This window comes from Pelodiscus sinensis, chromosome 17 (assembly GCF_049634645.1).
Source record: "Pelodiscus sinensis isolate JC-2024 chromosome 17, ASM4963464v1, whole genome shotgun sequence".
In the NCBI taxonomy this organism is placed as follows: Eukaryota; Metazoa; Chordata; order Testudines; family Trionychidae; genus Pelodiscus; species Pelodiscus sinensis.
The window spans coordinates 2,946,001-2,961,709 of record NC_134727.1 but is presented as its reverse complement, the minus strand read 5'-3'; the positions used below and the strand labels follow the sequence as shown (position 1 = coordinate 2,961,709).

Here is a 15,709-nt window from a genome sequence, read left to right as displayed (position 1 = left end):
GTTCTTTGTACAGCACCTTGCACCGTGGGGGCCTGATCCTTGATTGGGACCCGTATGTGCTTCAGCAATGGAAACAGGCTCTTCCAATGAGGTGATAGAGCAGGAGCGGAACGGGGTGCTGATTGGAAAGGAAGGCGGGAAGAGAAGAGAAGAAAAAAGGGAAAATACTAACGAGACAGGAGGAAGGGAGCAGGATGGGGATGGAGATACAGAAAACTGAAGACTGGTGGAGAGGAAAAAGAAGGGAATGTTGAAATAGAAAAAGAAGACGCGGGACAGGAAAAGGAAGGACCAGAAAAGACCCAACTGGCCTGCATTTCTGCCGGTGAGTGTTATGTATCTCACCGGTTTGTGTTGTATTTTCCCAGCAGGGACCTGCGTCTCCATAAATTTGGGAGCAAGGGGCAGGATGGCTGGACCAGCTGCCACAGAGGGATTTACTGTGGCTCTGATTGCTTTGTGCGTGCTCTGTGGGACGGGTCTTCATGAAAAATCGCCCGCCGTTAGTGGCAGGTCATTTTTGGGTGCGGAAATTTCAATCCCAGCTTTGGAAAGAATTAAAGCCAGGGGCCAAAGAGCCCGTGGCTTAGCACCTGCTGGTGGATCGCCAGGCCCCGTGCAGGCTGGAATCAGTGGAAGGTGTGACGGCGCGTTGGGGGTTCCCCGTCTCCTGCACCCCGAAATGGCACAAACAGACTGCACCAGCCAGTGGAATTGAGGGTGGTTTATTGCTCCTCCAGCACAGCGCAGCACAGATGTAATCTGGTTACAGGAACTGGGCTAGGATGCCTCAGGCCCCCTTGAGATGGGGGAGACTGGGCCCCTAAACTCCAGCCCCTTCCCCTAGGCTCTCCTCCATGCTCTTCCACAGTCTAACTAAATTCCCCTCCAGCCCTGCCCCCGCAGTCAGGGCAGCATTCCACCTTCCTTTGTTCCTCTCCATGGGGGGTGTCTGGCCACTGGTTCAACCAGTTTGGCCTTATCTCTGCCTAGCCAGGTTTTCCCTGCTGGGTCTTGCTCCAGACAGCAGGGGTCACCACAGCCCAGCAATTACCCCCACTACGTCACAGAAGGACACAACCCCCTCCCCCGAATCACGGGGGCCTCAAAGCAGGTTGCAGGGAGTCGTTGTGCCGTAACCCTCCATGGAGGGTGCTGGGGGACACACTGCAGAGGGGAGCATTTGCTGATACGTCCCCCCCCAGCTCTGTCCCCATCTCACTTAGCCGAGCGCCTTCCATCAGCTGGCACACACATGGCACTGTAGCTCCGCCCACTCCTTGCTGCTCCCGCCCCCTTCCTGGCAACTCTACAGCCTGTGGCTAAACAGTCCCTGGAGCTGCCTGGGTGGCTGCCGCCTTCCTAAGGGGGTTCTTTGGCTCATTCCACCAATCAGCCAGGACACAACGGTGCCTGTCCTCCTTTGGGATATTTGATGCTACTTCTTAAAGCCCCAGCTCCTGGAGTCAGGGGGTTATGCTGGCCTGGCCCCTCTGGCTGCAGAGAAAAGCTTGAACACGTGACACAGACAAGCCCCGAATGTGTATTTTAAAAATCTTCACTGTGTTAACCCCTTTTGTAATTTGTTTGGGGGTTTTGGGGGAGGGGCAAATCGTGGCTTCTGAATCGTGTGGTTGGGGATGCTCATGTGGAGGTCGGCAGAGCTTGAAAGATCGCACTAAACCCTCGCACAGGACGATACAAGAGATCTCGCAACAATTGTGGGATCAACCGGATTGATGAGACTTTTTGACATGCGTTGTAATCCTAGTACGAACGTACACCCTCAGAGCCCTCTTCGTCCCAAGGCTCCCGACGCACCTCGCACGAGGGACTGCACGTACAAAGAAATCTCACGACCTGTCACCAGAATGCCACCACCTCTGAGGCAGGACAGAGCAGCTGACTGGTAATTATCGTGAGCATTCCGTATTGATGTGTACCTTTAATTAGACTCGTTAGAGGGTAGAGCCCCAGTGGAGGTGGCAGCAGGCACCAGGAATGAATGGAAGGTGGACAATGAAGGCAAGTCAATGCTGAGGTAGAAGGAACTTAGAGTATCTTTCACAAATGCCTGAACACGCCCAGAGGCGCGGGGAATCTGCCAGGGTACAGGATTTCATCAGACTGCGTATAGAAACGCCCAACGTTAACAGCCAATTAACAGGCCCATACCTCCTCCCTCCCCGGCAATGTTCCCTCTAATCTTTTCCAGCCATGTGTGGAATAATTGGACGTGCACCGAAGCATTTGCACATGTGCACCACTAGTAGGAACACAAGACCTAGCTGTGGGCGCTCTGCTAATCAGCTGGGTGGCATTTGAACCTCTCCTGAGCGGCTGCCCTGCTCCCTGGGCCTCTCTCAATAGCCGCTGGAGCGCTGCATCCCACACTCCCTGGGGCTCTGAGAGCTGGGGGAATCCAGTGCTGCAGTCCAGGTGGTGTTGTGGGCTGGCTGCCCCAGCCCCGCCCCTTTGCCAGAAGCCCCACCCCTTCCAGGGTGCAGAGCTCCTCCTTCCCACCTTGCCCGGCGGCCCACAAAAACGGTCAGCCCTTCTGGGAGCAGGGAAGGTCTCCATGCTGAAAACAGCAGCCAGAACTCCAGCTGCACCCAAGCGTGGCTTGAGAAGAGGGTGGGTTGGCCGCAGGACAGGGAAAGCACCTTTCCGAGTGAGCGGGGCAGCCCAGAGGAGAGCCGTTGAGTGAGCATCTGTGACCGGCTGCGACCGTTCCCGAGAGCTTCCCGGGAACAGGAGAGATTCCAGCTGTAGCCACGGAGCAGAGGTTTCCTTGACTGATGTCTGAAGCCCCTGGCACTGCGCTTTCCTTGTGCCCCCCCATCTGTCGCGTCCCCCTGCTGCCTGCCGTGGTCTGCGGTCCGCTGTGGGGAGCAGCGACCATGGACAAGTGCAGAGGAATCCGAAGGGTTGCGACTGGCTGGGGACCGAGGGGCTGAGCAGCCGTTCGGCAGGAAAGGGCCTGGGGGCTGCAGCGGAGGAGAAGCTGGAGATGAGTCGACAGGGCGCCCTTGGAGCCAAGAACGCTGGCAGCATATTGGGCTGCATTAGGAGGCGCGTGGCCAGCAGATCTAGAGAAGTGATTATTCCCCTCCGTTCAGCACTGGGGAGGCCACGTCTGGAGTGTTGTGTCCAGTTCTGGGCCCTCCATGATAGAAAGGATGGGGAGGGTCCAGCGGAGGGCGAGCAAAATGCTGAGGGGGCTGGAGCACATGATCTACGAGGAGAGGCTGAGGGATCTGGGCTTGTTTAGTCACAGAAGAGAAGAGCGAGGGGGGATTTGGGAGCAGCCTGCAACTCCCTGAAGGGGGTTCCAAGGAGGCTGGCGAGAGGCTGTTCTCAGTGGGGGCAGGTGGCAGAACAAGGAGCCATGGGCTCAAGTTGTAGTGGGGGAGGTCTAGGTTGGATAGTAGGAAAAACTCTTTCCCTAGGGGGGTGGGGAAGCGCTGGGATGGGAGGGGGTGGAATCCCCATCCCTGGAGGGGTTTAAGTCCTGGCTGGACCCAGCCCTGGCTGGGATGGTTGAGTTGGGTTGGTCCTGCTCTGGGCAGGGGTAGGATGATGCCTGAGGTCTCTGCCATCCTGGGAATCTATGACCGGCCCCAGCTCAACGGAGCTGGCTTCTAGGTGCTACCGGAATGTTCTTCCGCTGCGCCTCTTGCCCTAGATATGGGTAGGCCTGGCCGGAGGTTGTGCAATGGTGTTGCTGGACTCTCCTTGTTTGAGTTTGATTGTGCGTGTGTGCTTGGTAGTTAATGAACGACCATTTTTAACTGCCCATTTCTGGCCTCAGGCTTATCCGTCCCGGCCCCTTGGGATGCCTCGCAGGCTGGACAATGGAGGGTGCGGCCAGCCCATAACGTTACCGCAACACCTATTGCTCCGTCCAGTCCAGAGGGCCCAAAGCTGGGTCTGGGCCTAGGCCCAGGAATCGGCTTTGGCTGAGTGGGAGGGAGGCCAGGGTCGCTAGGGGCGAAAGGGGCGGCAGATGCCACCGGAGAGGACGTGCGCGCTGGCCTGGGTGGCATGAGACCAGAATCGGGCTCCAGGGCAGTCCGTGGCTGAGCATTGCAAATCTGGTCTAAGCCGCACGCTGCTTGACAAAGGCCCATTGTGAGCGGGGGCTCTGTGGTGACGTCATTTGGGGCTCGTGTCCACGACGGAGAGGGGGCTGCCCGGCTGGGAGGCAGCCACCACGTGGTGTGAGATTCGGGGCAGCCTGGGACAGAAGGGGGCTCCCCGCTCTCCCTCCTTCCTGGAGACGTCAGCGTCAGTCATTTCCGGATGCTTTCCTTAGCTTGACACCACGTGCCCCCGCCAGAAATACCCCCGTGCTCTGGGCTACGGGGAAGAAAACCAGGTGAGACTTACCCCCGGGGATGGCTAGGGGAAGGTCCGACAGCACGGCAGGGGCCGAACTGACAGTCTTGACTGCGTAACCACTAGACTACGCTGCCGCCTCAAGCTCCCGTATCCGTTCAGGTGAAACAACATGGGTGTGATGCTGATAAACCTCCTTCCCCTGGACAAATCCAGTCGGCCTTGGTGGCAGAGGAAAGGGGGGCTCTCTCCTGAAGGCGAGGCGCAGCTCGCTCTCTCTTTGGTAATGGAATAACTTGCCGTGCGGTGCCAAAGTTCCTCTCGGCTCTCGTCGTCTGGTGGGGGAAGGGCTCGCCTGTGCCCGCCTGACCCATTTTGGAGCGCGTTTCCAGACACAGGTGTGCCAGAGCCGGGTGCACGGGGCCTGGGGGTATCTCAGTGTGGGGCTTGCTGCCTGGGCGCCCTCCAGGCGAGGCTGCTGCAATCGGGCGGGTCGGGGGCCGCATTGCCGCTCTGTTCGCAGGGCCCAAGTCAGAGGGCGTGGAGCCTGCTTGGATGCGCGCCGGTGTCAATCCATCGACCCAGCGCGCTTCCCCGGTTCGATCCCACTGCTGGGGCCGGGGGTGAACTGGCGCCCCGTCCAAAGTGCAGGCCGGCCTCCTGCGGGGTCGCTGTACTGTGTGGGGCCACCCCGGATCAGCAGGGCCCCACCGAGCTGCCGGAGAGGGGCCGGGGAGGAGATGTCTCTGGCTGTCCTCCCCGACGGGGCCATTAGGCCTGGGGTCCCCCCGCTCCCAGTGAGCCATAAAGTCAGTGCCCAAACCAGAGCGTAGCCACTTGGGTGGCCCCGACGTCGGGGGAGTGGGCGTGTCCCTAGGGCCCCCGCCTCACACTCCTTGCCGGCATGGCTGGGAAGGGGCCGACCTCTGACGTCCCTGGGTGGGCACCTCTGTAACTGGGAATTGCTGGGGGAGGGGCTCCCGGAACAGGCACTCACTCGCGGTGCCCCCCTCCCGAGGAAGAATCGCCCATCCTGAGGGCCAAGTGGCCATGGGGGTAGCTCACAGCAGCGGAGTGGCAGGATGCTCTCGTGGCGGGGGCGTTGGGAGCTGTGGGTGTCAGTCCTGGCCAGGCCTCGGGGCGGTTTCAGGGCACCACACCTGTTTCTCCGTGGCCCGTCTGTAAAACGGCTCCGTGCTGGGGGGCAGGGCCTGTCTCCACATGGGGGCGCGCGGCGTTAAGCAGAACAGGGCTCTGGATTACAATGACCAGGATGGGGCTGGTCCTTATAATGCAGGTCGTGGGATTGGCAGCCTGTCTGATCTATCGCGCCAGCTCGGATGCCGGCCTTGCTCGTCCCGCGTCTGCAGGAACCGCGCGGGCCCTCGTTCCCGTGCTCAGCAGAGGGAAGGGCTGTCTTGTGTGCCCTCGTGGTTTCTCAGCAGCGCCGGATTGGGGCATGCCCGGATTAGCTCTTGCCTTAAGTAACTTTTTACATATCCCCAGGGAATGATTTTACTTATGAAGCTTTCCTAACTCTGCAATCTCAATTAAAAGTTGATGGAGTTTTTTTTTCTCTTCCTCGGGAGATCCACCATGACTGAAATGCTTCAGCAGGCCACAGCACACCCCGCGCTTTATGCTGTCGGTGGCTCTGTATGCACAGCGGCTTGGCCATTTGAAACCCGACTTCCCCAGTGCAGTGGGGCTGTCTTGGGCCCTACTGGTGGAACAATTGTGGGAGCCCACTGGGAGCTGGGGTACAGCTGGGCACTTGGCATGTTCATTGTCAGGGAAGCAGAAATCCATGTGCTTGCTTAGTGCAATGGATCTCTCTAAGGCAGGGATGGCAAACAACCTTTACTCTGCCCTTCAGGTTTGCTGGGGAGCCGAGTCGGGCTTACCCAGCTCTGCACATGCTGTGGCTGCAAGCGGTTCCCGGAAGCAATGGCATGTGCCCCTCTGCCTCCTATGTATAGGAACAGCCAGGGCTCTGCACACTGCCTCTGCTCCAAGTGCCTGCTTTGCAGCTCCCATTGGCTGGCAGCTGCAGCCAATGGGAGCTGCGGGGGCAGTGCCTATGGGCGTGCAGAGCTGGAAAGGGGGGTAATGCTGTTGCTTGAGGTAAGCTTTGCCTACACCCCCGAGGCCTCCCTGTGCCCCACCCCTCTGCCCTAGTCTTGAGCCTGTATCCTGCCCTCTGAGCCCCTTGGTCCCAACCTGGAGCATCCCCCTGCACTCCAAACCCCTTATCCCCTCCTCTGAGCACTTCCCCCCAGCTGGAGCCCTCGCCCCTGCCGCGCCCCTGCCCCAAGTCCACGAGCATTCGTGACCCACCACACAAGTGCCACAGCGAGATGTGGCCCCCGGGCCAAAAAGTTTGCCCACCCCTACTGTAAAGTCTCCTCTTTTCTAAGCCCAAACGTCCCAGTCTTTTTAATCTCTCTTCACATGGGACCCGTTCCAAACCCCTCACCATGTTTGTTGCCCTTTTCTGAACCTTTTCCAATGCCAGGAGATCTTTTTTGAGAAGAGGCGATTGCATCTGAACACAGTATTCCAGATGTGGGTGTCCCATGGATTTGTACAGAGGCAGTAAGCTATTCTCTGTCTTATTCTCTAGCCCTTTTTTAAGGATTCCTAACATTCTGTTTGCTTTTCGGACGGCCGCTGCACACGGAGTGGATGTGTTCAGAGAACTAGCCACAGTGACTCCAAGATCTCGCTTGAGTGGATTTAGCTAAATTAGTCCCCGTGTAATAAGGAGGTCTAGGACGGCTACCCAAGCCCCCTACCCCAACTCCCAATGGACGAATAACACCCTAGGAATTGCCAACCCCTAGCTCCCCCGGACAGCCGAAGGACCCCCTTGGTAGCCTCCCCAGTGTAGGTAGAGCAGGAAGAGTCGAATTTGCACCTTCCCTTCTATGGGAGGGGAAGTCTCCTGCCAGGTAAAGTGGGGTGTTTTCAAACCAGCCGCCCCCAGTTGCAGCTGTAGAACGTATTCTTCTCAGCCCAGCCTCCGCTTTGCCCCGTGCAGCGTGGCTCGTGCACAAAGGCGGCTGGGTTAGCCCCCAGAGCTAGCTGCATTGGGTTGACCAACGTCCGTCCTCCCCCCCTGCATCTGGCTCTGTGGCTTGTGGTTTGGGGCTTGCCTCTGTAGGCAGGCCCAGCCAGAAGGCTCCGTTGCAGATTAACGGCTGGGCTATCTCCCTGCCCGGGCCCAGTTCCCCATTTCCTGAAGGCAACGGCAGGCTTTGCTCCTGCCACGCTGGAGCCCAGAGTGGAAACCTCAGCCCGCCGGCTTTGGGGCACGCTTCTACCAGGACGACCAACGTGCTGGGGAGCGGAGACGCAGCTGCATCCCTCTGCCCTGCCCGGGCTGGATGGCCAGGAGAGCGGATTCCTGGGGAAGTGGCTGGTTGACCCCTGCACGTCCCCGATAACGCCAACCGGAATGCACTGCCGTGGGCAGAGCCGTGCGCCGCAGCCAGCTGGGGTTAAACATTAACACGCTCTTCTGGGAGCGTGAACAGGTAGAGGCCACTTCAAACCCAGCTCATGGGCAGGCCGAGTGCCCCTTGTGTAAGGCGGGGCGGGGGTAACTCCATGCAAGCCGGCCTGGCATCAGAATCGGGGTCAGGGCACTGATGTGGTGGCACGTCCTGTTCAGCGCTGTGGCTGGATCCACCGCAGCGTTATCCCTCGGCCTGGGGCAGCTGCTGGCGTGTGAAACTGACGCGATGCAGTAGCGACAGGCCCGAGGCTCCCACCTTCCGGTCTTCTGGTGCGAATCCAATGACCCCCTTAGATCCACAGGGAGCGCTGTTTGACTCCCCAGACCTCGCTGCGGGCTGCTCGCCCCCCGAGTCCAGCTGTGCAAAGTGTAACTGTAGCCTTTGGGTGGGGCTGCAGCAGGCAACGCCTGGAGATAACGCAGCGGTCAAAGAAGAGGGTCGTTTCTAAGAAGAGCAACGTAGCTGCTCCTTGCCGGTTCCATTTACAGTCGCCGGGTAACCTCCTTGCGCGGGCCCCGGTCTAGCAAGAGCTCAGCAGGCTGAGTTCCCCACAGCCTGGCCCAGGGAGATTTTGAAAGGCAACTAACTTCCTACAAGGGTTAGAAAGGCGAGGAAACCCGACCCCTGGAACCATGGGTTGTGCGGACAATGCGGTTGCTGCAGACGCTGGGGTTGTTTTTCTTTTCTCCACTTCTAAGCAGGGACATTCGGAGGGATTCAGTCATCTTGCAGGTTTTCTCGAGCGCCTAAAATGGGCCTTTTGGGCTTAAATTCCAGGTCCCTTTGTTTTGGTGGTTGAGACAGAAGCTGAACTGGTCAGGAGTAAGAAAGCAGGGTCCCGATGTGTGGACAGGCGGGTAGCTTTACACACTGCTACGTCTACACTGGCCTGATCTTGTGCAAAAACTCTTCCAGAAGAGAGCGTCTACACTGGCATGTGCTTTTGCGCAAGAGCATCCGTGCCAGTGTAGACGCGCAAGAAAGCTCTAATGGCCATTTTAACCATCGGGCTTTCTTGCGCAATAATTCATGTTGCCTGTCTACACTGGCCTCTTGCGCAAGAACAGTTGCGCAGAAGGGCTTATTCCTGAGCGGGAGCATCAGAGTTCTTGCACAAGAAGCCCTGATTTCACACATTAGAACGTCAGTTTACTTGCGTAAGAACTCACGGCCAGTGTAGACAGGCAGCAAGTTTTGGCGCAAAAGCGGCTGCTTTGGCACAAGATCGCGCCAATGTAGACGCAGCCTCAGTGAATAGGCCGCTGTAGCCGCTAGGCAGATGGATGGTCTTTTGGTTAATGAGGCTCCGGAGATCAAAGTTAAAATCCTGGTTGAGCTACTAATTTCCTGTAGGATCCTGAGCAAGTTGTAACTGTCCCGTACCTCAGTTTCCTCTCTCTAAAATGGGTGGAAGGTTCCATTCTCCCATCCGCTTTTCTCCGCTGTGTTTAGTCTGGAAGCTCTTGGGGACGGAGACCATCGCTCACTCTGGGTCTGTACAGCACCTAGCGTAATGGGGCCCTGATCACGGCTGGGCACTCTAGTGGGTGCAGAGGCAGGCCTGCCCCTGGCCCCCTGCTGCTCGTGGCTAGTCCCCTGGCCTGTGTCACTCGGGGGAAAGGGTGGGGTTATCCTGGGCCCTATGCCCCCTAAGGATGGCCCCAGGTGTGGGGATTGTGGGTGGTCCATGGGGAATAACCAGCCCTGGGGATGGAGAGGGTGGGGGAGATGGCTCTGGGGTCCACGTGACCCTGGTCCCGTCCCCCTGCTCCGACATAGGAACACGAATGGCCAAACTAGGCCAGACCCGTGGTCCCTTTTGCCCAGCGGCCAGTGCCAGGTAGGGGCTTCAGAGGGAAGGAAGAGCCCAGGCCGTCATCGAGTGATCCATCCCCTGTGGTCTACTCCAGCGTCTGTCAGACAGAGACTAGGGACCCCTGGAGCACAAGGTTACATCTCCGCCCATCCAGGCTCAGAGCCATCCACGGGCCAGTCCTCTATGAGCTGACCTTGGTGTGGATCCACTTATAATTTTGGCCATCGCAACATCCCGTGGCAGGGAGTCGCCCAGGTGAACTGGGTCTATGAAGAAGTATGTAGCGGCATTATGATATTTACCGTCTTATTATCCATCCCTTTCCTCATGGTTCCGAACATTTGGTTTTTGACGGCCGCTGCACAAGGAGGGGATGTTTTCAAAGAACTATCCACAGTGACTCCAAGATGTTTCTTGAGTGGTCATTGCTAATGTAGATCCCGTCATTGTGGGTACATAGCTGGGAATGGTAGGTTTTAGGGGACATTATGTTGCATTTAACGCTGACTTCCCTTTGCCATTTTGTGGCCCGGCAGCCAAGTGTTGTGAGCTCCCTTTGTCACTCTTTACAATCTACTTTCAACGTACCCGTCTCAAATCATTTTGTAGCATCTGCAAATGTGGCCACCTCACTGTTTACTCTTTTTTCCACGTCATGTATGAACAGGTTGAACAGCCCTGGTCTCCGGCCAGCCCCCTGTGAGAAACCTATTCACCCCTCTCCCTTCTGAAAACTGACCATTGATTCCTGCCCTTTTCCCTGCTGACTTTTAGCCAGTTACTGCTAAATTCACGACTGCTTAGCTTCTTGGGTGAGGGACCTTGTCAAAGCCGGTGTGAAAGTCCAAGTACATTGTGTGTCCTCCGAAATGCTAGTAGATTGGCGCGGCATGGTTTCTCTTTTCAAAACCCATGTGGACCCTTCCCCGTGTTCATCTGCATGTCACGTCGTTTGGTGCTTCACTAACATTTCAACCAGTTTTTCTAGATCTGAAGTTAGCCTTACTGGCCTGTAATTGCCAGGATGGCCTCTGGAGCCTTTCTAAAACACTGGCGACGGACATGGTCAATGGGAGCTGCAGGGGCGGTGCAACACTGGGACAGCGAGTGAGGGAAGGGGGGTGGAGCGAGTGGGGGCAAGGCCTTGGGATAGGGCCCCACAGAAAGGGAAGGGGCGGAGCCTCAGGAGGGAGCCAGCCAAGGGGCGGGGCAATGGTGTTCTGCATTCAGAAAGTTGGCAACCTTAATCCGGACCTCGCCTGACTTAGGCAGCTGAAGGCCTGTCTTCCCCTGGTTTCCTGAACTGCCTGGGTAGAGATCGGAAGCAGGATGGTGGGAGGCCCAGGTGGAGGCAGGCAGTGCACATGCCCAGAGGCAGGAGGGCAGGGTAAACTGAGGCACCATGTGAGCTGGCATTGCATTGGAGCCAAAACTGGGTCGCAGGTGCCTACCTAAGTGTGAGGTTAGCTGCCTGCGTCCTTTCGTGGCTCCTGCCTTTAGTCCCTGGCCACCAGCTCCTCTGTAAACAGGGCTAATAGCAGCTGTGTGGAGGGGCACTTGGTGCCACGCTCTTGGGGGCCGCGAGAGAGACCCGTGGCCAGGCCAGGCGTCAGTGGCTTAGAAGCTGGACTCTGCCACCCTCGGTTGTGCTCACCAGCGGCATTCAACGTGCTGTCGCCGTGACGCCGATCTTGGTGCAGCATCGCAGGTGGTACCGTGGCGGGCCGGTCTCGGCTAGTGGCCGGATTGCCTGGCTCTGGAGCTGGCTTGGTGCGGTGCGGGGCCGGCTGCTTCGGCCCACCTCCCCAAGCCGCCTTGGACTGCGTTGGATGCCTTTGCAAACCCCAGGGAGCGAGTTGGCACCAGGGCGGCGAAGGTGTCTGGAGACGCAGCGGAGTGGGGCTTTAAACGCAGCCTCCTCCTTCCTCATCGCTCCTAGGTCCTGCCTGAGAACCGGACGAGGTCACTGCAGCCTGTTTCAACACCGTATCCACATGGTTAAAAATGCCTCCCAGTGGAGGGCAGCAGCGGCGCTTCCACCGGCCTTTCCTCGCCGATGCCGCTGTTCTCCTAGCCCAGCTGCTGCACATTGCTCCTGCCGAGGCGACGGCGCGGAGCCGCGCAACTTGCCTCCGAAAGGAGGAATTTTCAAAGCAGCTACCGCTGGCTCCCTGGGCAGTCGGGGCTAGAACTCTCCCTGACTTTGCGAGGAGCAGAGAGAAGCCAGCTCGGTGTCCCCGCCGCTGCAGATGCAAAACGCTGGGAATTACCCGAATGTGCACCTACACAAACAGCTCCCCGTGTTATATTCATTGCCACAGGCCCCCAAATACACGAACTGGCGGCATTTTGGTCTCACGGTGACTACACACAGAGACATCGTTTTAGTTCTCCCTGCCCCCCCCCCCCCAAAGCCAACCAAACCAGAGTTTCATTTTCCCTCAACGTTTTTCTTCAGACAATGTTGGGCTACCCTCAAAAGCAAACTCCTACAACCAGAGGTGGGTTTTTGGTGGTTGCCATTTTCAGCAACACAAACCTGGGCACATTTCTGCCAGAAACCAGTTTTTCTTCATTTTTTGTAAGTGGAAATTGTTTGGTTTTCCGTTGATGAACATTCCAAAAGAAGGGTCAGTTCAGGGGAGGGCGTGTATGTTTCATTTATTATTCAGTGGGAAAACATAGTAACCTAGTAGATATTACGTGTAAATCTTCCATTCCGATGAAAAAACCATTGCAATTGAGTGGACAGAAATGATTTCAACTGGGTCTAACTTTCTAGTGCTCGGGGTCTAATCGCTCGGAGGTGCTTGTCATGGGCCTTGCATAAAAATGACTTTTTGTTGTGTCTTTGTTTAGCTGGAGATTTTCAAATGTGCCAGGGGCCAACATTCCCTGAGAATCAAGGGGAATTCGGTGCCTTGGCTCCGGGCTGTACCTTTAAAAAGATGCCCCCTTCTTTCATAGAGTTAAAGGGGAGAAGGACTCTTTTGGATCTAGTCTGATTTCCTGTAGGACCTGGGCCTGTCATTTTTACCCAGTTACCATTTTTGAGTGAGACCAAATCATGCCACCCCCAGGAGATGGGAGGTGCCACAAGTGGAGAAGAGGGGAAACAGAGAGGCCACCAATGCCACGTCCGAGAATTGATTTAGGCGAGATGTGCCCAGATGGCTCCACCAGGTGATCTAACCCCATGCTGCACAGAAAGGCAGCAAAACTCCCAGGTTCCTCCAGTCAGACCGGGGGAGTATTCCTGTCCGCCTGCACATCTGGCACTTAGTTGGATCCTAGGTATGTGAGCGAGACCCACCGCCCAGGCATCTGGAAAGGATTCTGTGTACCAATTCAGAGCATCCTGTGCCCTGGCTCCAGCTGTGACTAATGCCGGATGCTTCCGGGGAAAACAACCCCCCATATCCCCGTTCCCCCGGCAGCACATCTGGCCAGGTGTGCCATGGGAAGCTTGGTCGTGGACTTGCAGTCAGGGATCGGGCCCTGGTCTGGCAGGTGTGGTCCTGTGTAAATAATCCATTGAAGTGGATTATGGAATTGCCACGTGGCTTTAGCCCCACGAGAAGCGATGAGAAACGGAGGGCGGGAACAGAAATTGCTTTTCAGCCTTTCCTCTGGCAGCCGCTCCTCCAGCAGGCATGGGAAGGGCCATGAACCCAGCCCGACGACTGATACTGCGTTGTGCCGGACGCACCGACGGCGTCGTGTCCTGGGGCTGGCTGGGACTCGCGGGAGGAGCAAGCGCTAGTCCCTGTGGACGTGTGCAGAGCTGAGTCCCGACACCAGTGTGGAGGGGCCATTGCAAGACCCGGCAATACCCCCTTCCTGTTTTCTTCACGCATCTGCCGGAAGGAGGTCACCTCTGACCACGGCTCAGACCGCCCGGCCCCTGAATGATGCACGCCAGACTCACTCAGGACACCCTTTCCTCGCCGGCTGCCATGCCATTGGCTGACACAGCCTCGGGGGACCGAAAGGCGTTTGCACTATTGCTCTCCCAGCTAGTCAATAGCTTCTGGCACCGGCAAATATTGACCAGCTACAAATTTGCTGAGAGGTCGCCTGGCCTTTTGACCTGCAATATAGAAGAGGGTAACGGGCAGTGGAGACACATTAGCTCGTTCTCCCCAGAGCTTCCTGGCCAGGCTTTTTAGGCCTCAGCCACCCAAACACGAGACAGAAAGTGGGACGTGAAAGAAACACAGTGACCGCAGTGATTTCTGGAGAGAGACGCGCCCTTGTCCAAGGGGGTGAGAAGCTAAGATCTAGTTTGATGATGTGTCTGTCTTCTCCAGCCCTGGCCAGGTCTGGGGTTGTGCTGTAAAGTTGTGTGGGAGCCAGCTGGGGGTTGTGCGGGGTCCCTCACACACTGTGGGGTTGCAGAAGATGCGCAGGATTTTTCAGTCAACTCCAAGGGTTGTTAAGAAAGGAGGAACCGAATGTCACGCCTGGTGCATGGGTGACTAGCGCCTGCCTGGCTTTGCGAGGGTGATCGGCGTGCGCCGTATGATTCCATTATCCTATTATTAATTAATTATTATTTGAGACAGCAACCGCTCTTTGGCCTGGAGTTCTGTTACTAGCACTAGGTCACGTGATGCGGTGAGCTAAACCCAAACGTGGTCAGACGGTAACGAGCCTGAGACAAGGGAGACAAAAATCCACGATTAAAGAATGTAACAACACCTCCCCTGGCCAGGTCCTGTGGAGGAGGAGGAAGGGCTGCATCATGTGTTGAAACACGCCCCAAACAGACCACCGCTCAATTCTTTCTTGCTGGTCAATTTCTGAATTACTTGCTGTAATCGTCACTCCTAATCAACCCCTAAAGTTGTATCTGCCTTTTCACAGGGCCTTGTACCAGTTATACTGGGGGAGGGGGGAACGTTAGCAGAAGTTATATTGTGTGTGTGCATTAGCAGGAGTTATTCTGGAGGTGGGGTGTTAGCAGATGTTATACCGGGGTGTGTGTGTTAGCAAAAGTTATACTGGGCTGTGTTTGTGTGTGTTCGCAGAAGTTATACTGTATGTGTGTGTGTGTGTGTGTGTTAGCAGGAGTTATACTGGGGGGGTGTTAGCAGAAGTTATACTGGGGTATGTGTGTGTTAGCAGGAGTTATACTGGTGTGTGTGTGTGTGCGTGCATGTTAGCAGAAGTTGTACTGGTGTGTGTGTATTAGCGGAAGTTATACTGGTGTGTGCTAGCAGAAGTTATATTGGGGGGGTTAGCAGAAGTTGTACAGTGTGTGTGTAAGTTAGCAGAAATTGTACTGGTGTGTGTGTGTTAGCAGAAGTAATACTGGGGTGTGTGTGTGGGTGTGCCTGTGTTAGCAGAAGTTATATGGGGGGGTAGCAGAAGTTGTACTGTGTGTGTGTCTGTGTGTTAGCAGAAATTTGTACTGGTGTGTGTGTGTGTGTGTGTATGTGTTAGCAGAAGTTGTACTGTGTGTGTGTGTGTGTGTGTTAGCAGAAGTTGTACTGTGTGTGTGTGTGTGTGTATGTGTTAGCAGAAGTTGTACTGTGTGTGTGTGTGTGTGTGTATGTGTTAGCAGAAGTTGTACTGTGTGTGTGTGTGTGTGTGTGTGTGTGTGTATGTGTTAGCAGAAGTTGTACTGTGTGTGTGTGTGTGTGTGTGTTAGCAGAGGTTATACTGGTGTGTGTGTGTGTGTGTGTGTGTGTTAGAAGTTGTACTGTGTGTGTGTGTGTGTGTGTGTGTGTGTGTTAGCAGAGGTTATACTGGTGTGTGTGTGCCGGTGTTAGCAGAAGTTATAATGGGGGGGGGTGTTAGGAGAAGTCCCGGGGCTGCCCCCCCCCAGGCAGGCAATACCACCCAGTACCCGGCTGCTGGATTCTGCCCGGGCCATGCCGCACTGAGCGGCGCCCAGAGAGGACTAGGAAGGAGAAACTCGACATGCCCAGCAAACGGCCCTGGGTCCAAGCAATCGCAGGGCTGAGAAACGCCCCCCCCCCACAGAGGGCACGGCCCCGAGCGGCCCGCAGGGGCATTGACACCGCGGGGGGGG

The 15,709-nt window shown here is 56.6% G+C and overlaps 1 protein-coding gene across 2 annotated transcripts in view; it reads left to right on the top strand.

Annotated features, from left to right (window-relative positions):
* Window positions 1–4,359: 4,359 nt before the first annotated feature.
* Window positions 4,360–15,709, top strand: part of CXXC5 (CXXC finger protein 5) — a 105,623-nt gene continuing 94,273 nt past the window's right edge. Inside the window, exon 1 of one of the 2 annotated variants that reach the window (XM_075900107.1) lies at window positions 4,360–4,378. The gene's annotated coding sequence lies outside the window, so the exon portion shown is untranslated. Of the gene's footprint in view, window positions 4,379–4,717; window positions 4,737–15,709 lie in introns of those variants that run through there. The other variant, XM_075900108.1, reaches the window with a different exon arrangement.